Raw genomic sequence first — 15,826 nt, forward strand, 5'->3', positions numbered from 1 at the left:
AGAACATACAGCAGAGGAATTACAGAGAAAAAGGCTGGGCGTTCAAAATGCCCAGTGAAGAAGGAAAACTGGCGTTTAAACGCTAGCCAGGGTGCCTGGCTGGGTGTTTAACGCCCAAAAGGGTAGTGTTTTGGGCGTTAAACGCCAGAATGGATACCATTCTGGGCATTTAACGCCAGGATGGCACAAGAGGGAAGATTCTATTTTTAATTCAAATTTTTTTCAGGTTTTCAAAATTTTTCAAAATCAAATCTTTTTCAAATCATATCTTTTCAATCATATATTTTCAAAATCAATTTCTTTCCATTTTCAAAAATACTTGCTAACAATTAATGATTTGATTCAACAATTCAAGTATGTTGCCTTTTCTGTTGGGAAAGGTTTAATGTTTGAACCATATCTTTTCTTGTTAGCCAAGTCATTAATTTTTAAAATCAAATCTTTTTAAATTGTTTTTCAAATCATATCTTCTCAACCATATCTTTTTAAAACTATATCTTTTCAATCATATATTTTTCTCACATCTTTTTCAAAATAGTTTTCAATCATACCTTTTTGATTTCTAATTTCAAAATCTTTTTCAAAAATCACTTGATTTCTTTTCCACTCTTAGTTTTCGAAAATCAATTAGTGTTTTTCAAAATGCTTTTAAAATCTTTTACTTAATTTTCAAAAATTTCTTCCCCTCTTCTCACATCCTTCTATTTATGAACTAACACTCCTCCTTAATACACAATTCAAAATCCATCTTTCTTGATAAGTTCGAATTCTTCTACCTCTTCCTTCTATTTTTCTTTTCCTCTGACACCTCAAGGAATCTCTATACTGTGACATAGAGGATTCCATACTTTCTTGTTATCTTCTCTTTCATATGAACAGTAGCAAAGACAAAACAGAAATCTAAGAGAAGCTAAGAGAAGCTAAGGCACAACTCTCTGTAGAGGACCTAACAGAAATCTTCAAACAAGAAGAAGACATGGTAGCCGAAAACAACAACAATGCCAACAATGCAAGGAAGGTGCTGGGTGACTTTACTGCACCTACTCCCGACTTCTGTGGGAGAAGCATCTCTATCCCTGCCATTGGAGCAAACAACTTTGAGCTTAAGCCTCAATTAGTTTCTCTGATGCAACAGAATTGCAAGTTCCATGGACTTCCACTGGAAGATCCTCATCAGTTTTTAGCTGAATTCTTGCAAATCTATGACACTGTCAAGACTAATAGGGTTGACCCTGAGGTCTACAGACTTATGCTATTCGCTTTTGCTGTAAGAGACAGAGCTAGGATATGGTTGGACTCACAACCTAAAGAAAGCCTGAACTCTTAGGAAAAGCTAGTCACTGTCTTCTTGGCAAAGTTCTTTCCACCTCAAAAATTGAGTAAGCTTAGAGTGGAAGTCCAAACCTTCAGACAGAAGAAAGGTGAATCCCTCTATGAAGCTTGGGAAAGATACAAACAATTGTTCAGAAAGTGTCCTTCTGACATGCTTTCTGAATGGAGCATCATAAGTATCTTCTATGATGGTCTGTCTAAGCTATCCAAGATGTCATTAGACAGCTCTGCTGGAGGATCTCTTCATCTGAAGAAGACGCCTACAGAAGCTCAAGAACTCATTGAAATGGTTGCAAATAACCAATTCATGTACACTTCTGAAAGGAATCCTGTGAACAATGGGACAAATCAGAAGAAAGGAGTTCTTGAGATTGATACTCTGAATGCCATATTGGCTCAGAACAAAATATTGACTCAGCAAGTCAATATGATTTCTCAAAGTCTGTCTGGAATGTAAGCTGTACCAGGCAGTACTAAGGACGCTTCATCTGAAGAAGAAGCTTATGATCCTAAGAATCCTTCAATAGAAGAGGTGAATTACATGGGAGAATCCTATGGAAACACCTATAATCCTTCATGGAGGAATCATCCAAATCTCTCATGGAAGGATCAACAGAGACCTCAATAAGGTTTCAACAACAATAATGGTGGAAGAAACAGGTTTAGCAATGGCAAGCCTTTTCTATCATCTTCTCAGCAACAGACAGAGAATTCTAAGCAGAGCCATTCTGACTTAGCAACCATGGTCTCTGATCTAATCAAAACTACTCAAAGTTTCATGACTGAAACAAGGTCCTCCATTAGAAACTTGGAGGCACAAGTGGGACAACTGAGCAATAAAATTACTGAACTCCCTCCTAGTACTCTTCCAAGCAATACAGAAGATAATCCAAAAGGAGAATGCAAGGCCATTAACATGACCCACATGGCCGAACTTGGAGAGGAGGAAGAGGCAGTGATCGCCACTGAGGAAGACCTCAATGGACGTCCACTGGCCTCCAATGAGTTCCCTAATGAGGAACAATAGAAATCTGAGGCTCACACAGAGACCATAGAGATTCCATTGGATTTACTTCTGTCATTCATGAGCTCTGATGAGTATTCTTCCTCTGAAGAGGATGAGTATGTCACTGAAGAGCAAGTTGCTAAATACCTTGGAGCAATCATGAAGCTAAATGACAAGTTATTTGGTAATGAGACTTGGGAGGATGAACCCCCTTTGCTCACCAAAGAGCTGGATAACTTGATTAGGCAGAGATTACCTCAAAAGAGACAAGATCCTGGGAAGTTTTCAATATCTTGTACCATAGGCACCATGACCTTTAAGAAGGCTTTGTGTGACCTAGAGTCAAGCATAAACCTCATGCCTCTCTCTGTAATGGAGAAGCTAGGGATCTTTGAGGTACAAGCTGCAAGAATCTCACTAGAGATGGCAGACAATTCAAGAAAACAAGCTTATGGACTTGTAGAATATGTTCTGGTAAAGATTGAAGACCATTACATCCCTACTGATTTCATAGTCCTAGAGACTGGGAAGTGCATGGATGAATCCATCATCCTTGGCAGACCCTTCCTAGCCATAGCAAAGGCTGTGATTGATGTTGATAGAGGAGAATTGATCATTCAAGTGAATGAAGAATCCTTTGTGTTTAAGGCTCAAGGATATCCATCTGTTACCATGGAGAGGAAGCATGAAGAGCTTCTCTCAAAACAGAGTCAAACAGAGCTCCCACAGTCAAACTCTAAGTTTGGTGTTGGGAGGCCACAACCAAATTCTAAGTTTGGTGTTGAACCCCCACATTCAAACTCTAAGTTTGGTGTTGGTGGGTTCCAACATTGCTCTGAGTATCTGTGAGGCTCCATGAGAGCCCACTGTCAAGCTGCTGACATTAAAGAAGCGCTTGTTGGGAGGCAACCCAATGTTATATTTATCTAATTTTCCTTTGTTATTTTATGTTTTCTGTAGGTTGATGATCATGGGAAGTGACAAAATCAATTGAAAAAGCAAAAACAGAATGAAAAACAGAAAGAAAAATAGCACACCCTGGAGGAAGACATTGCTGGCGTTTAAACGCCAGTAAGGGCAGCAAATGGGCATTTAATGCCCAGTCTGGCACCATTCTGGGCGTTTAACGCCAGAAAGGGGCACCAGACTGGCGTTAAACTCCAGGAAAGGGCAAGAAGCTGGCGTTAAATGCCAGAAATGGGTACCAGCCCGGCGTTTAACACCAGAATTGGCATAAAGAGCATTTTTGCTCGCCACTTGGTGCAGGGATAACTTTTCCTTGACACCTCAGGATCTGTGGACCCCACAGGATCCCCACCAAACCCACCACTCTCTCTTCTTCTTCACCCATTCACCAATCACCTCAACCACTCTTTACCAAAAACCCATTACCTATCAAATCCCATCTTTCTCTTCACCACTCACATCCATCCTTCATAAAACCCCACCTACCTTACCATTCAAATTCAAACCATTTTCCCTCCCAAACCCACCCTTACATGACCGAACCATACCACTCTCTCCACCCCTATATAAACCCATCTTCACTCCTTCATTTTCACACAACCTAAACACTACTTCTCCCCCTTTGGCCGAACCATAAAGCCATCTTCATCTCCTCTATTTCTTCTTCTTCTACTCTCTTCTTTCTTCTTTTGCTCGAGGACGAGCAAACCTTTTAAGTTTGGTGTGGTAAAAGCATTGCTTTTTGTTTTTCCATAACCATTTATGGCATCCAAGGCCGGAGAAACCTCTAGAAAGAGGAAAGGGAAGGCAAAAGCTTCCACCTCCGAGTCATGGGAGATGGAGAGATTCATCTCAAGGGTGCATCAAGACCACTTCTATGAAGTTGTGGCCTTGAAGAAGGTGATCCCCGAGGTCCCTTTCAAACTCAAAAAGAGTGAATATCCGGAGATCCGACATGAGATTCGAAGAAGAGGTTGGGAAGTTCTTACCAACCCCATTCAACAAGTCGGAATCTTAATGGTTCAAGAGTTCTATGCCAATGCATGGATCACCAAGAGCCATGATCAAAGTGTGAACCCGAACCCAAAGAATTGGCTTACAATGGTTCGGGGGAAATGCTTAGATTTTAGTCCAGAAAATGTAAGGTTGGCATTCAACTTGCCCATGATGCAAGGAGATGAACACCCTTACACTAGAAGGGTCAACTTTGATCAAAGGTTGGACCAAGTCCTCATAGACATTTATGAAGAGGGCACTCAATGGAAGACAGATTCTAGAGGGAAGCCGGTTCAACTAAGAAGGCATGACCTCAAGCCCGTGGCTAGGGGATGGTTGGAGTTTATCCAACGCTCAATCATTCCCACTAGCAACCGGTCCGAAGTTACTATAGACCGGGCCATCATGATTCATAGCATCATGGTTGGAGAAGAAGTAGAAGTTCATGAGGTTATAGCCCAAGAAATTTATAAGGTGGCGGACAAGTCCTCTACCTTGGCAAGGTTAGCCTTTCCCCATCTCAATTGTCACCTCTGTTATTCAGTTGGAGTGACATAGAGGGAGACATCCTCATTGATGAGGACAAGCCCATCACTAAGAAAAGGATGGAGCAAACAAGAGATCCCACTCATCATGAAATCCCTGAGATGTCTCAAGGGATGCACTATCCTCCACAAAACTATTGGGAGCAAATCAACACCTCCCTAGGAGAATTGAGTTCCAACATGGGACAACTAAGGGTGGAGTACCAAAAACATTCCATCCTCCTCCATGAAATTAGAGGAGATCAAAGAATCATAAGAGAGGAGCAACAAAGGCAAGGAAGAGACATTGAGGAGCTCAAGTACTCCATAAGATCTTCAAGAGGAAGAACAAGCCGCCACCACTGAGGTGGACCCGTTCTTTAATCTCCTTGTTCCTTATTTTCCTGTTTTTCGAATTTTCATGCTTATGTTTATCTATGTTTGTGTCTTGTGATCATTAGTGTCTTAGTGTCTATGCCTTAAAGTTATGAATGTCCTATGAATCCATCACCTTTCTTAAATGAAAAATGTTCTTAATTGAAAAAGAGAAGAATTGCATGAATTTTAAATTTTATAACAGATTAATTATTCTGATGTGGTGGTAATACTTTTGTTTTCTGAATGTATGCTTGAACAGTGCATATGTCTTTTGAATTTGTTGTTCATGAATGTTGGCTCTTGAAAGAATGATGAAAAAGGAGACATGTTACTAAGAATCTGAAAAATCATAAACATGATTCTTAAAGCAAGAAAAAGCAGTGAATACAAAAAAAAAAGAAAAAAAGGGAGAAAAACAAAAAAACAAAAAAAAAGAGAGAAAAAGAATAAAGTTGTGATCCAAGGCAAAAAGAGTGTGCTTAAGAACCCTGGACACCTCTAGTTGGGACTCTAGCAAAGCTGAGTCACAATCCGAAAAGGTTCACCCAGTTATGTGTCTGTGGCATGTATGTATCCAGTGGTAATACTAGAAGACAGAGTGCTTTGGGCCACGGCTAAGACTCATAAAGTAGCTGTGTTCAAGAATCATCATACTTAACTAGGAGAATCAATAACACTATCGGGATTCTGAGTTCCTATAGAAGCCAATCATTCTGAATTTCAAAGGAGAGAGTGAGATGCCAAAACTGTTCAGAGGCAAAAAGCTAAAAGCCCGCTCATCTAATTAATACTGATCTTCATAGATGTTTTTGGAATTCATTTCATATTCTCTTCTTTTTATCTTATTTGATTTTCAGTTGCTTGGGGACAAGCAACAATTTAAGTTTGGTGTTGTGATGAGCGGATAATTTATACGCTTTTTGGCATTGTTTTTAGTATATTTTTAGTATGTTTTAGTTAGTTTTTATTATATTTTTATTAGTTTTTAGTTAAAATTCACTTTTCTGGACTTTACTATGAGTTTGTGTGTTTTTTTGTGATTTCAGGTATTTTCTGGCTGAAATTGAGGGACCTGAGCAAAAATCTGATTCAGAGGCTGAAAAGGACTGCAGATGCTGTTGGATTCTGACCTCCCTACTCTCGAAATGGATTTTCTAGAGCTACAGAAACCCAATTGGCTCTATCCTAACGGCGTTGGAAAGTAGACATCCTGGGCTTTCCAGCAATGTATAATAGTCCATACTTTGGCCGAGATTTGATGGCCCAAACTGGCGTTCCAAATCAGCTCAAAACTGCCCGGCGTTAAACGCCGGAACTGGCACAATAATGGGAGTTAAACGCCCAAACTAGCACAAAAGCTGGCGTTTAACTCCAAGAAAAGTCTCTACACATGAAAGCTTCAATGCTCAGCCCAAGCACACACCAAGTGGGCCCGGAAGTGGATTTTTATGTCATTTACTCATTTCTGTAAACCCTAGGCTACTAGTTCTCTACAAATAGGACCTTTTACTATTGTATTTTCATCTTGGGATCACTTTAGATCCTTTGATCATCTTTGAACGTCTAGTTCTTAGATCATGGGGGCTGTCCTCCCGGCCATGCCTAGACCTTGTTCTATTGTATTTTCAACGGTGGAGTTTCTACACACCATAGATTAAGGTGTGGAGCTCTGCTGTACCTCGAGTATTAATGCAATTACTATTGTTCTTCTATTCAATTCAGCTTATTTTTGTTCTAAGATATTCATTTGCACCCAAGAACATGATGAATGTGATGATTATGTGACACTCATCATCATTCTCACTTATGAATGAGTGTCTGACAACCACTTCTGTTCTACAAGAAAACAAGGCTTGAATGTTTATCTCTTGGATCCCTTAATCGGAATCTTCGTGGTATAAGCTAGAATTGATGGCAGCATTCAAGAGAATCCGAAAGTTCTAAACCTTGTCTGTGGTATTCTGAGTAGGATTCAATGATTGAATGACTGTGATGAGCTTCAAACTCCTGAAGGCTGGGCGTTAGTGACAGACGCAAAAGAATCAATGGATTCTATTCCAACCTGATTGAGAACCGACAGACGATTAGCCGTGCCATGACAGGGTGCGTTGAACATTTTCACTGAGAGGATGGGATTTTAGCCACTGACAATGGTGATGCCCAACATACAGCTTGCCATGGAAAGGAGTAAGAAGGATTGGATGAAGACAGTAGGAAAGCAGAGAGACGAAAGGGACAAAGCATCTCCATTCGCTTATCTGAAGTTCTCACCAATGAATTACATAAGTATCTCTATCTTTACTTTATGCTTTATTCATATATCATCTATAACCATTTGATTCTGCCTGACTGAGATTTACAAGGTGACCATAGCTTGCTTCATACCAACAATCTCCGTGGGATCGACCCTTACTCGCGTAAGGTTTATTACTTGGACGACCCAGTACACTTGCTGGTTAGTTGTGCGAAGTTGTGATAAATAGTTGAGATTGCAATTGAACGTACCATGTTGATGGCGCCATTGATGATTATAATTTCGTGCACCACAAACCAAATGAGATAATGCCCAGAACCGCATTTTATGTCATTATCCTCATGGTGTTTGGGAATATCAACAAGAGTTTGAACAATCAAGTGAAATAGGATATTGTCCACCACCACAATATGATTTATGTCATGATCCTAATGGTGGTTGGGAATATCAACAAGGAATGATGGATTATGATAACCTCCCAGAGACACAGAATTAACCATATTCTAATGAATCTACTAATGACTCATGTTGTAGTTGGGAAGGCCAAAACTAAAGATATTCTAATCCTCCATGTTTTATTCATCAGGAGACATTATCTCTTGATTGTGCTTTCAACAAATTCATGCAAGATTACTCCCAAGAACCACAAGATGATCCATACTGTGATGAACCCAACAATTACTCAAACTGTGGAAGGGAAGATCAAAATCAAGGAGCAATTAATAGTCCATGCTCCACTCATCAAGAACCATCATCACTTGAACACTCCTTCAATTCATTCATACAAAATTGTCCAACCTCACCTCCCAGTTTTTCATATAAAAGAATTTTATCTCTTGACTATCCCTCAACACAAAATCTATTCCAAAACTCACAGCCCACACAAACTTCCCTGAACCAAGGACTCTCAAAGCTTGAGTCCATGCTTGAAAGATATGAGGATGACACAAAGAAATCCTGGATAAAACAAGAAAACTCCTTCAAAAATATGGAAGTGCTAGTAGACCAAATGTTGAGTGTAAAGGAGAAAGTAGAAGAGCAAGATGAAGAGGCTCCTGTACCAAGTGAAACCCTACCTATTGATTTCTCATATCAGAATTTATCATCACTTGAGTATGCCTCAACACAAAGTTCTTTCCGGGATTCGTACAACTCATTTCACCAACCACAAAATTCATTTCACCACTCACAAAACTCATTCCATACCCCTCAAAATGATTTTGCCAAAACACATACATATCCACAAAGTCATTCCCAGCCTTCATCTCTTGAGTTATCAGTTTCAAATTATGTATCCATGTTTGAAAAATAATATGAAGAGATGAAGAGGCTTAGAGAAGAAAAATCCTGGAAAGAGTAAGAAATCCTCTTCAAAGAGATAGATGGGCATTTAGAGCAAATGAGGACACAGTTAGGATTGCAAAGCAAGGAGGATGAGAAACAATCTATGAGTGAGGAAGAGGAAGAAGAGGTCCCTTTATCAAGTGAAATTTCAATGGAGAATGAAGTGGTAGAGATATGTGAGCCTAGGATTTCATATCCACAGAGGCTAATTGAGGTGACAAATGAACATGAAGACTCACTCCCAAAGGATTCAATGGAAGAACATATAGAAGAAAGGGAAGAAGATGATGACCGGATAATTTATATGCCTTTTGGCATTACTTTTAGGTAGTTTCTAGTATGTTTTAGTTACTTTTTAGTATAGTTTTATTAGTTTTTATGCAAAAATCACATTTCTGGACTTTACTATGAGTTTGTGTGTTTTTCTGTGATTTCAGGTATTTTCTGGCTGAAATTGAGATACCTGAGCAAAAATCTGATTCAGAGGATGAGAAAGGACTGCAGATGTTGTTGGATTCTGACCCTCCTACACTCGAAGTGGATTTGCTGGAGTTACAGAAGCCCAGTTGGCGCGCTTTTAATTGCGTTGGAAGGTAGACATCTTGGGCTTTCCATCAATGTATAATAGTCCATACTTTTCCTGACATTTAATTACCCAAACTGGCATCCAAATGCCCCCAGAGACCCTTTTCTGGCGTAAAACGCCAGAACTGACACCAGAACTGGAGTTAAGCACCCAAACTGGCATCCAAGCTGGCGTTTAACTCCAAGGATGGCCTATGCACGTGAAAGCTTCAAAGCTTAGCCCAAGCACACGCCAAGTGGGCCCCAGAAGTGGATTTCTTCACTATCTACTCATTTTCTATAAACCTAAGTTACTAGTTTAGTATAAATAGCACTTTTGACTATTATATTGGGGACTTTTGGGAAGCGTTTTGATCACTGGAGATCATTTTGCACATTTGGGGGAGGCTGGCCATTCCGCCATGCCTAGACCTTCTTCTCTTATATATTTTCTATGGTGGAGTTTCTACACCTCATAGATTAAGGTGAGGAGCTCTACTGTTTTTCATGAATTAATGCAAGTACTATTATTTTTCTTTTAATTCACGCCTACTTCTTCTCCAAGATATACTCTCATACTTAATTCAGTTAAGTTAGAATGAATGGGTGACCCGTGACAATCACCCATTATCTTCGTTACTCGCTTAGTCAAGATCCGCATGCCTGACAACCACAAGCGGTCTAGATGATGTTCAACGTAGTCATTGAATGACAGCAAGAGTATATTCTCTTGGGTGTCTGATCCACGATTCACATCATCTTTCCTGACAATAAAGCATCTGAATCTGAGATTAGAACCTTTGTGGTATAGGCTAGAAACAATTGGCAGTATTCCTGAGATCCAGAAAGTCTAAACCTTGTTTGTGGTATCCGAGTAGGATCTAGGACGGGATGACTATGACGAGCTTCAAATTCACGACTGTTGGGCGTAGTGACAGTGTGTAAAAGGATTAAGGGATCCTATTCCGACACATTTGAGAACTGACAGATGATTAGCCCTGCGGTAGCTGTGCCTGGTATTTTTCATCCGAGACGAGAAATCTAACAGTTAATTAGTCGTATGGAAATCGTAGCCAGACTATTTTCACTGAGAGGATCATACAGCTTGCCATGGAAGGGAGGACGCATGATTGGATGAAGACAATAGGAAAGCAGAGGTTTAGAAGCAACAAAGCATCTCCAAATGCTTATCTGAAATTCCCACCAATGAATTACATAAGTATCTTTATGTTATTTTCTGTTTTATTTATCTTTTAATCATCAAATCCTCATAACCATTTGAATCCGCCTGACTGAGATTTACAAGATGACCATAGCTTGCTTCAAGCCATCAATCTCTATGGGATCGACCTTACTCACGTAAGGTATTACTTGGACGACCCAGTGCACTTGCTGGTTAGTTGTACGGAGTTGTGAAAAGTGTGATCACAATTCTGTGCACCAGAAGACAATAAAGGAAGTCCACACTCAGATGAAGTAGAGAGCTACATAGAGGAAGGGTTCAATGAACCACTAATTAAGGAGGCTCTTGATGAAGAAAAGATTCCAATAATCACCCAACATCCAAGTTTTGATATCCAAGAAGTGAACGCAGTTAACAAAAGCAATGAAGAGAGGATTGTGACCAAGCCGCAAGTGACCATATCCACGGTAAAGAAAAGGTCAACTGCAAATAAAAGTTTTTGATGCCGTTGCCAGGGATTGATTTAGATCGACAATGATTAAGTATGTGATAATCTAGATTAATCATTTTTCTTTTGTTTTCTTCTAACCATATTAACTGTTTGACACATTGTGTCACCTAACCCTCTAATCATATTCTAGAATTAGAATGTCCAGTTTTCATTTAGTTTGTTTATGATTGTGCAAGTTTTGGAGGACGGGGTGCATGAGGAAGGAGTGATCAACAATACCCAACCTGCAAGAAGGGTGTTGGCCTTTTACACTATCCCCAATCCAAGACATTGTGGGAGCAGTATCATTACCCTAAATGTTCATGCAAATGACTTTGAGTTGAAGCCTCAACTAATCACTTTAGTGCAGAACAATTGTTCTTATGGAGGTGGTCCTCTTGAAGACCCCAACCAACATTTGTCTGTTTTCTTGAGGATTTGTGAAACTGTCAAGACAAATGGGGTACATCCTGACATCTACAAATTACTTTTATTCCCATTCTCCTTGAGGGACAATGCTGCCCAATGGCTGAAAACATTTCCTAAGGAGAGCATCAACAATTGGGATGATTTGGTCAGCAAATTCCTAGCCAAGTTTTACCCACCTCAGAGAAACATCAAGCTGAAAATAGAGGTGCAAACCTTCACACAAAAGGAGGGAGAATCACTCTACGAGGCATGGAAAAGATACAAGGCCTTGATAAGGAAATGTCCACCAGAGATATTCAGTGAGTGGGTGAAACTTCAAAACTTCTATGAAGGATTGACTATGAAGCCAAGAAAAGCACTAGATTTCTCCTTGGGAGACTCACTCCAGATGAAGAAAACTGCTCAGGAAGCTGATGCCAAGGCATCTTAGGCTAGTTTCACTAGCATTTTTCTGTTAGTTTTAGTTGTTTTATGCATTTTCTTGAGCTTAAAGTAACCAAGAATGGTTAAATGAATAACAAAGCAATGAACCATCCAAACAGTATGATTTTGATGCAAATTTCATGAGTTTTTAGTTATATTACTTGAAGGCTATGAATGGAAGATTTCTCATGAAATTTTGCAAGACTTTGATGCAGTTGTTTGGATGATTTCAGGGAAGAAGAGGCTAGGCAAGGAAGCAACAAAAATCAATAAAGGAAGCTTGAATATCACATGTGGAGTTTAAGTTCCAGTTTAAGCTTAAACTGGAACTTAAACTGCCAAACCATATAATGCTGAGTAAGTGGCGTTTAAGCTCCAGTTTAAGCTTAAACTGGAGCTTAAACGCCAGAATCATGAAAGCTGAGAAATTCTGAAACTGGCGTTTAACATCCAGTTTAACCTTAAACTAGAAGTTAAACGCCAGAATTGAGATATGCACCAGGGAACCATTTCCACGTTTAAGCTCCAGTTTAACCTTAAACTGGAGCTTAAACGTGTTCGGCGTTTTTTCTCCTCCAGGGTTGCCTTCTCATTTCCACGTTTAAGCTCCAGTTTAACCTTAAACTGGAGCTTAAACGTGTTCGACCAGAATTTGCCTCCAGGGTTGCTTTCTTCATTCCCACGTTTAAGCTCCAATTTAAGGTTAAACTGGAGCTTAAACGTGTTCGACATTTCACCCTCCAGGAAGCATTTCCACGTTTAAGCTCCAGTTTAACCTTAAACTGGAGCTTAAACGTGTTCGACCCAATTTCTCCTCCAGGGTGCTTTCCTCATTTCCACGTTTAAGCTTCAGTTTAACCTTAAACTGAAGCTTAAACGTGTTCGACAATTCCACCCTCCAGGATTGTCTTCTTCCATTTCCACGTTTAAGCTTCAGTTTAACCTTAAACTGAAGCTTAAACGTGCTTGAATTATATCACCTCCAGGAGTGTCCAACGTTTAAGTTGCAGTTTAAGCTTAAACTGCAACTTAAACGCCACTTAGTGAAAGGGTTTCTGGGCCAAAGATATTGCAGTTTAAGTTAGTATTTGAGAACAAACATTGACTTAAACATACTCTGGTATGAAACCCAATTGAATATCATGGTTTATGGGATTGGGCCTGAAGAATTGATGAGTCTGGAATTTCAATTTGTTGAGTCATGTGTCATTACTTTATTATCACTAAGTTGGCTCAATGAATGTTACAGAATTGGATCAGCAGCCTCATCAGGATTATGGATCATAAACCCAAAGCAAAAGGAAATCAAGGAAAGGCCTCAAAGCCCAAGAAACACAACAGAAGCTCAATTTAGAAAGTGTATAAATAGGATAGAATTTAAGTTAAAAAGGACCTTTACTTCGGAACTTTTACTTTTACTTGTTGATCATTTTCTAGTTTTCATACTTTGTGTAATTGAATTTAGAGCTATGAATCACTAAACCCCTTTCATTGGGTTAGGGAGCTCTATTGTAATTCAATGAATCAATAATTGTTTTTATCTTCTTCTTCAATCTTTTCTCTTGAATTTTGTTAGAAAGCTTCTCGATCTAATTCCATTGGTTAGTTGTCTTGGGAAAGAAACTATCCATAATTGGAATCCTTCGGAACCTTGGGAAAGGAATGGAGGATTCATGCTAGAGAAGCTTTCTCACAGTGAATTGGATTGGGGTTTGGATGGATATTGTGACATGTAATCCTACCAAATTGTGGTTCATGAAACTGTGTGGTATAATCAGTGATCAAGCATCATCTCTTCTTATGAACATTTAAACCAAGGGATTGGGAATTTGTTTGTTTTTAGAGAGAATTGGTGAGCCAAGGGATTGGGATCCAATCATATAAGATTGCCAAGCAAAATTCAATGAATGCATTGGTTGAGGAAGGGATATAAATGTTTTGATTCGGAGATCTCAATATCTCCTGAAACCCAATGAATTCCCCATTTCTGATCTACACTTTCTCTTTACATTCTGCAATTAAATTCATGCAATCACCCCCATCCCTTTTTAATTTCAGCACTTTAACTTCTCGCTCTTTATTTCATGCAATTTAAGATTCCGCAATTCTCATCTAAATCTTGATTCCGCTCAACTAGAACAAACTTCTAATCCGAATTGCTCATTCAATCAATCATTGTGGGATTCGACCTCACTCTATTGTGAGTTTTTACTTGACGATAACCGGTGCACTTGCCGGAAGGAATTTTTGCCGATTGTGCAATTTCTTAAAATCGTAGCTATAAAGCTTATGGCTATCAAGTTTATGGCGCCGTTGCCGGGGATTGGTTTTCGATTGACAATTCTCAAATTGGAAGTTAACTAGATTGAGCATTTTTCTTGTTTTGTTAATTCCGTTCAAGTTACTTGTTTAATTTTAATTTCTGCACTCTGTTACTTGCTTTCTTTCTTTATGCCTTTAAATTCAAGCAACTAACTCACTGACCCACTAACTATTTGAATTAATTTCCTCAACTGCTCTAACCATACTCTTCCATTAACCAAGAGTATTTCACTTGTTTGTTGCCTGTGCTGTGTTCTTGTATGACAGGTAGGAGAGGAGAGACATCAACTCCTCCATATACAGAACCAGAGAGGACCCTTCATAAACTTAGAAGGGAAGCAAGAAGGAAGAGAGTACTGAGAGAAGAAGAATCTGAAGGAGAATCTGAGGACAATTTTGAGGAAGCTCTAGATCTCAACATGGATAGAGAAGTTCACAACCATGAGAGAGCTGATGGAAACAATGCCATTCCCGAGAGGAGGGTTCTTGGTTCATACATAAACCCAACCTCTGGGAATTGTGGTAGCAGCATTCAGAAACCACCCATTCAGGCCAACAATTTTGAACTCAAACCACAGCTAATATCACTGGTGGAGGATCATTGTTCATTTGGTGGGAGTGCTAATGAAGATCCAAACCAACATCTCACAAAATTCCTGAGAATTTGCGACACTGTGAAGTCCAATGGAGTCCAGGAAGATGCCTATAAACTGCTCTTGTTCCCATTTTCACTTAGGGACAAGGCAGCTAAGTGGCTGGAATCATTCCCAAGGGGGAGCCTAACAACCTGGGATGAGGTGGAAAGCAAGTTTCTGGCACGTTTTTACCCCCCACAAAAGGTCAATAGGCTTCGATCTGAGGTTCAGACTTTTAGACAACAAGAGGGAGAAACTCTCTACGAGGCATGGGAGGGATTCAAGGATTTGACAAGGAAATGCCCACCAGACATGTTCCATGACTGGGTGCAATTGCATATTTTCTATGATGGACTTTCTTATGAATCAAGGAAGGCTGTAGACCATTCATCAGGAGGTTCATTGAACAGGAAAAAGACTGTGGAAGAAGCCATTGAAGTGATTGAGACAGTGGCTGAGAATGAGTACTACTATGCTTCAGAGAGACACAACACTAAGGGAGTCATGGAGTTGAACCATGTTGACACAATTTTAGCCCAAAACAAGGTGTTTGCCAAGCAACTAGCAGAGCTCACCAGGAATTTAAAAACAAAACAAGTGGCTGCAATACACACACAAGATCAAGAGGAAGTAAGCACTGAAGGAGGTGATTGGGAAGAGGCCAACTATGTGGGAAATCAACAAAGGCAACCATATGATCCACATTCCAACACTTACAACCCAGGCTGGAAAAACCACCCAAACTTTGGGTGGGGAAACCAGCAAACCCAACCACAAAACCACAAACCTTACAACCCCAACCAACATAACAATTCCACATACCAAAACTCCAACCAAAGATCATACCAAGCCACACAAAACACTTACTCCCAACCACCATATCATGGCCAAAATAACCAACCTGCCCAACCTAATCCGAACCAACAATTTCAAGATCAATTAAATAGGATAGAAAGAATGCTTGTAACCATGGGTCAAGA

General features: G+C 39.7%; 1 non-coding gene across 1 annotated transcript; it reads right to left on the reverse strand.

Annotated features, from left to right (window-relative positions):
• Positions 1-15,056: 15,056 nt before the first annotated feature.
• On the reverse strand, positions 15,057-15,160 carry LOC112799127 (small nucleolar RNA R71). The gene has a single exon (XR_003200705.1). It is a non-coding gene; the product is annotated as a small nucleolar RNA R71 (small nucleolar RNA).
• Between the last annotated feature and the right edge of the window lie 666 nt (positions 15,161-15,826).

The sequence above is a fragment of the Arachis hypogaea genome, chromosome 4 (genome assembly GCF_003086295.3).
Source record: "Arachis hypogaea cultivar Tifrunner chromosome 4, arahy.Tifrunner.gnm2.J5K5, whole genome shotgun sequence".
Classification (NCBI taxonomy): Eukaryota; Viridiplantae; Streptophyta; class Magnoliopsida; order Fabales; family Fabaceae; genus Arachis; species Arachis hypogaea.